The sequence below is a fragment of the Chrysochloris asiatica genome, unplaced genomic scaffold (genome assembly GCF_000296735.1).
Source record: "Chrysochloris asiatica unplaced genomic scaffold, ChrAsi1.0 scaffold00001, whole genome shotgun sequence".
In the NCBI taxonomy this organism is placed as follows: domain Eukaryota; kingdom Metazoa; phylum Chordata; class Mammalia; order Afrosoricida; family Chrysochloridae; genus Chrysochloris; species Chrysochloris asiatica.
The window spans coordinates 21,759,789-21,765,961 of NW_006408519.1; the positions used below are offsets into that span (position 1 = coordinate 21,759,789).

At 39.2% G+C, this 6,173-nt stretch overlaps 1 pseudogene; it reads right to left on the reverse strand.

The window, feature by feature from the left end:
• Positions 1–2,447: 2,447 nt before the first annotated feature.
• LOC102837862 lies at positions 2,448–2,923 on the reverse strand (annotated as a pseudogene).
• Between the last annotated feature and the right edge of the window lie 3,250 nt (positions 2,924–6,173).

A 6,173-nucleotide genomic window follows, 5' to 3' on the forward strand; every position in this document is an offset into this window, starting at 1 on the left:
CGCTCCTTGGAAACCCTATACAGGGTCACTATGAGTCAGAAATGATTCAAAGGCCCTTAACAAGAACAAGAAGTAGGGAGTGCTGTGTGACAGATGGTTTGTAACATCACTTTTTGCAACTACTCTTTTAGAAGCATGAATAATTTTGAACCAGATCCTATATGTACATATAGCAGAACTTGGAGGAATGAATAAGTCAAAGAGAGAATGGATAGATGAATGGACAGTGATGAATGAAAATAATTAACATAGAATTTAATCTCAGATCCTGTATTAAGCTATCTTTTTAAGTATACAAAAAAACTTTTTACCACCCTTCACTTTCTTTTTTACCACCATTCCCTCTAACCCACATACCAACAGGACAAAAAGACAAGATAAAGTATTTCTGCCTTCAGGTAAAGGCTAAAGCACCTTTCTAGAGCATCGTGACCCAACAACTTCTTGCAGTTCAAGGTCTCTTGGTGGTACCAACTGTTTGACCTCAGCTGGTAGCTTAAAGGCTGGTGGTTTGAACCCCACCCAGCAGCATCGTAGAAGAAGAGGTCTGGTGATCTACTTCTGTAGAAAGTACAGTCATGTAAATTCTATGAGCAATTCAGCTCTGTAGCAGAGGGTTTTCATGAGTCAGAAATGACTTGATGGCACAAGACAACAATGAGCTATGCCCAATGAAAATGGGGCTCAATGGAGAAATGCGTTTGGGGTTGCTGTACACAACAGCATTTCCTTAGAGTGTCTCAGTATAAGTGGATGTATTTAAGTCCCATAGTGAAGTTACGTAGCAAAGAGATCTTAGATTTTCCCAGATATATTCAAATCATGTCTATTAATAGCTATGGGGCACACTTTGGAAAATTCCATTTTTAAGGTATAGATTTTGAAAATAACATCTCTCTGTTTTGGTTATATGGTTTCTAAGAGCATATAATCTAACAGTAGATTTGCTAGGTTCTCCCCATGTGTGATGTCACTACTAAGTTGTGGAAATGTGGTGGGATGGACCCCCACCTGTTTAACTTTTAAAGAAGTGTACTGATGTTCTTTTGCTGCCTTTGTATGGGCAATAACACCTCTTCTTTCAGTGGATTCTTGCAAACCTCTTCAGAGGTTTCAGCCTATGCTTTTATCATCTTGTTTTTTTACTTCTTTGTAATTTACTTTATTACTGTTGCTGAGCGTATGCACAGCAGAACACACACCCATTCAACAATTTCTACATCTACAATGCAGTGACACTGATAACAGTCATTGAGTTGTACAACCATCTTAACCCTCCTTTCTCTAGTTGATCCTCCACATTAATATAAACTCACTGCCTGCTAAGCTTCCTCTCCAATCTTTCAAGTTGGTCTTGCCAATTTGATTCCATATGGATAGATCTTACAAGAGCACAATGCTAAAGTCCATGCCTTCTTTGGATGAAATCTTCCTTCAGTTTACTAAGCTATGGTGTAAAGTGATCCTGTGTCATAAAAAACATCTATCTCCTGTTCAAAGGGACATATTTGGAATAAGATACATTAATTGCTTAAATAATTGACTATTCCCAAGATTTCATTAGATTATCATTTATTTATTTTCATCTTTCTGACTTAAAAAGATCTAATGTTGTTAGTCAGGTTTTTTTTCTTCACATTAAAAACAGCATATATTTTATTTTCTAGTACACAATAAACAACATACGTCTCCAATGCCAACAGCACCCTCTTATCAAATCTTCTCATACAGAATTGGGTAAACTAGAAGAAAATTGTTTCTGGTGATGTTTCTGAAGATCAGAAATCAAAACACAGAAGCCCAAAAGGCAAGAAACCTTTGTAGCCAACATCCTCAAAACCAAGACGTAACATATTTTACTTTCAAAATAAAGGATAAGCATGCTACCAGATTCTTTTACCCATAAAGCATTTTATTGTGAGATGGTCCATGTTGACTCCACAAAATTCTTCTCTATACAATTCACTTCAAGTGGGATGAGGAACTAACTACAAAACATGCAGTCTTCAGTGCACTTTGAAAAATTCAAGGATGAAAAGTAGAACTCTATAACTTATCTTAAAAGAAAGAGCACGTTCCAGGAGTTTTAACTGTTTGAATAACAGAACACACAAACCAGGCAGAGAGGTCCCCAAGGAAGTGATGATGGTCATGTTTCACTGGTACTTGTCCTTGGTTCCTTCATCTTTTAAGCACTTACTATATTTTCTTTTTATAAGATTAGGCATTTATTTTTTTCACAAAAGCAACCCAAGTGTGATTAATAAATGCATGGTCTTTTAATGCCTCCCCCCACATTCCTTTAAATAGCAAAAAGTGCTAAATGTCTTCTGATAGCCTATTTGGCCACAGTTGGCCCATCTATGGTTTTAAAAACAGACTGGAATGGGATCTTTCAAAATCATCTTGAACTATAGCTCATTCTGTTAAATCTTGGGGTACCAGTCCTACTGATATTGTTGATAGTCTCCAAAAGATGAGGATGGTAACTACAGTGAAGGCAACTGGAAAGGATCTTCAGCAAACTGAGGATCATTGGGAAACTGTGCAAAGGCAAATCTTGTCAATAAGATAGCAGCTCCTTCAATGAAAGCTAGGAGAATGCCACCCATAGCAGTGGAGCCAACCATGGCCACTGCTCCATTTCTTGCTGCCAGGATGGCCCCTGTTAAGGCACCACTTGTGATGGAGTTCCAGGGATCTTCTTTCCCTTGGACTTGAACCATACTCCAGCCAATCATGGAAAACAGACCTCCCCGAACTGCAAAGCTGCTTCCCAACTGTGGCACCCTGGGTTTAATAGCTGTCTGTGGTTGACTCCCACTGGAGAATTCCAAAAACCTTTGATGGTGCCCATGGTAAAGGCCCCACCACAGCCATCCACAACTTGCCAGGGGCAAGGTTCTCATGCGTACTCCTCCATCTTGACTCCTGTTAGTCAGTTTTTATATAGCCATTTCTATCCCCCTGGTACTTTTGATATTTTTCTCCATTCTTTCCCCATTTCCAGCTTGTTTTTATCATCAAATTGATTGCAACTCATAGAGAGACAAATAGAATTGCCACAGAGTTTCTTAGTCTGTAATCTTTACTTGGATCAGGTGATGGTCAATCTGTGTTTAAATCCCTACCCGACGCTGCCTCCCCATCAAATTAGAGCATTTGACTTTCAACTTGGAAAATATCGCCCACTTGAACTATAAGTAACAAATGCCTTTAAAAATGGAACTCAACCATGCACATAGTTTTAGAATGATTACACTTTGCTGGTAGCATGGCAGAATGATCTAGCATTTTCTCATGAAGAAGCCAGTTGGCTTGTGACACACCTATCCCCTTTGCAATAATGCCAAGAGGATGTTTTCTCCAGTCATGCATGACTTCCCCATATGTTTTACTGGAGAAAAAAAAAAAACCATTTTACCTGCATAATACTTATTCACCAACATTTTCCTTGAAGAAAAATAACACTTGGCCTGCATGATGCAATTTTGGCCATAATATCTTTCTTTATAAGTCTCCAGGAGGCTGATACAGAGTGAGCAGAGCAATCTAAGACTTTCATAGGGCCATTGATTCACTTCCTTGCACAATGAATCTTTATTTGTTCATTTCCACTGTGCAAAACAAACAGATTTTAACAAGGACAATGCCAGGGCACCTTTACCAGGGTATTGTCCTTGTTAAAATGAGCTTGAAGCCATTTTGTACTATGCTAGAATCCAGATGTCATATTGACTCCGCATTTAATTTACCATCAAGGGATAAAATATAGACTGTGAAGTCCTCAGAGGAAAGTTTGCCTTTGCTCTTTTTAGATAAAAGTAAATTTACAGAATAATGACAATCAACGGCTGAGTGGAACGGACCTGCATCTTGTCATGCGCATTGAGCTTGAGGACCAGATGGAAAGTGTCTCTGAGATGAGAAAGATTAAATAATATAATTTAAAACATGCTTTGCCAACAACAGATTTTCTGTCACATTGATCAATTATTGAAGATGAAATTCCTATAGTAGCTGGAAATGTGCCTGTTATTTAAGGGAGGGAGACGATGCTATCTCTTCTGCAGAGTTTTAATATTTGGGGCCAGACATCCAATTCACTATCTGTGATTGACACAAGGATGCAAGGTCCATCTTTCTTGTGAGAGGTGAGTCATTCACACACTGCTACCAGAAGCCCAAATTTAGATTGGACATCTGAGCTACAAGACCAATACCTCCAAATCTGCCGAGCTAAGCCCCAGTAATAACCAACACTGAAAAAGCTATGGGATAAATATAAACCATCACAAAATCAACTATAATTCAAAGATAGGGTTTGATTGTTGGAAAATTGTTTTTGCTCTGGTAAAGTCTCTAAATTCTAGTAAGTGCAGTAAAAACAAGTCAATCCAAATGGCATGTCCTTCACTGCCATTGTCTTTAGCATTCTGTTAGAAACCAGTTTGTTCTAAAGTATAAAATTAGTGAGGTATCGAGGTTCTTGTGTGGCACTGTAGGATAAGTACTGGACTGCTAACAACAAGGTTTACTGTTCAAACCCACCAGTTGCTTCTTGAAACCTTATACAGGGTCTCTATGAGTAGAAAGCAACTCAATGGCACTTAACAACAACAACAAGAGGTATTATAGGGGGCGTGGTGACTGTAGGATAAGCACTGGATTGTGAACCACAAGGAGAAAGATGAGGCTTTCTACTTCCACAAAGAGTTATAGTTTCAGAATCCTCATGTAGGGCCACCATGAGTCAGAACCAGCTCAACAGCACTTAACAACAACAACAACACACATAGAGGTTAGGATCCTTGGGGCAATAGTAGTTCAGTGGTAGAAGTTCACCTTCCATGTGGGAAACTGACTTCAATTCCCAGCCAGTGCACCTTAGGCATAGCCACCACCTGTACATCAATGGAGATTTGTGGGATGCTATAATGATGAATAGGTCAGTGGTTCAAACCCACCAGCTGCTCCTAGGAAACTCTATGCAGGATTGCTGTGAGTTGGAACAGATTTGACGGCACTTAACAACAACAACATAATGTGGACCAGGTTCCAATGCAGCATCCAGACTAAACAAAAAAAAGCCTGGGTGATCTGCTTCCTAAAATTAGCCAGTGACAAGTCTACAGATGATAATAGTGATTTCAGCAGCTAGATTACCAAACTATCATAGGGCTGGTGCAGGACTGCACAGCATATTGTTGTGCATGGGGTCTCCATGAGTCGGGGGCCAACTTGAAAGTGCCTAACAACAACAAGGCCTTTAGTGTCAATCCTTGAGGAAAAAACTTAGAGGGGAATCTACTGTTTGATATCTATCAGATCATTTTATATTTGTATAATGTTTTATTTTGATTAATAAAATTGTGTTTTTCCCAAAACCAGCCTTAGGGCACCAGCAGGACAATTAAAACATTAAAAGTAATCATGAGCACTATCAATGAAATATCAGTGGCCTCCTAACAATATTGCACATTTAAAACTTTCATTAAATTAAATGGGAGTTTTGCCTGCCCAAGGACTGCTGGGTGGGAAATCTAGAGAAGTCAATATTTAAATGGGTAAATTAAAACCAACTGTTCCCTGATGACAAGAAGAAGCAGAATTGTGTTTAGAGTAATATGTAGTGATAGTCACAGCAGGTCTAACATGCTACATTCAGACTTCTAATGTTATTTGGACAGAAACTCCCAAGATGGCTCTAAATAGTGAATTGTCAGTGTTACTTCAGCAAAGGAGTGGTTGTACTCAGAGGAGTTGTATGTCATGGCCAACCAGAATCAATGGATACACAATGAGCCCATCCCCCTCGTCTCATTAGATCTTCACATCTGTTATAACAAGTTTAGAACGTCACAGTAACCCTCGTTTCAGAGGTAATGAAGCCAGGTATGTAGATCAAGTGTATAGTCTGACTCACACAGCTTCCTTGTGACAGATACAGAATTCCAAAAGTTGCTGGGAAAACTTGAAGCTTGATAGAAGAGTCTGAAGAGTCTGCCCATTGGTCCCAATGGCTCCACTCTGTAAAGAGGATAATGCAGTTCTGGAAGTCAAAGGAGTCTCGGAGACGCAATGGCCAAGTGCTTGAATGTTAACCCAAACATTGACAGTTTGAATCCAGCCATGGCTCTTATAGGAGAAAAGACCTGCTAATCTGCTCTTGT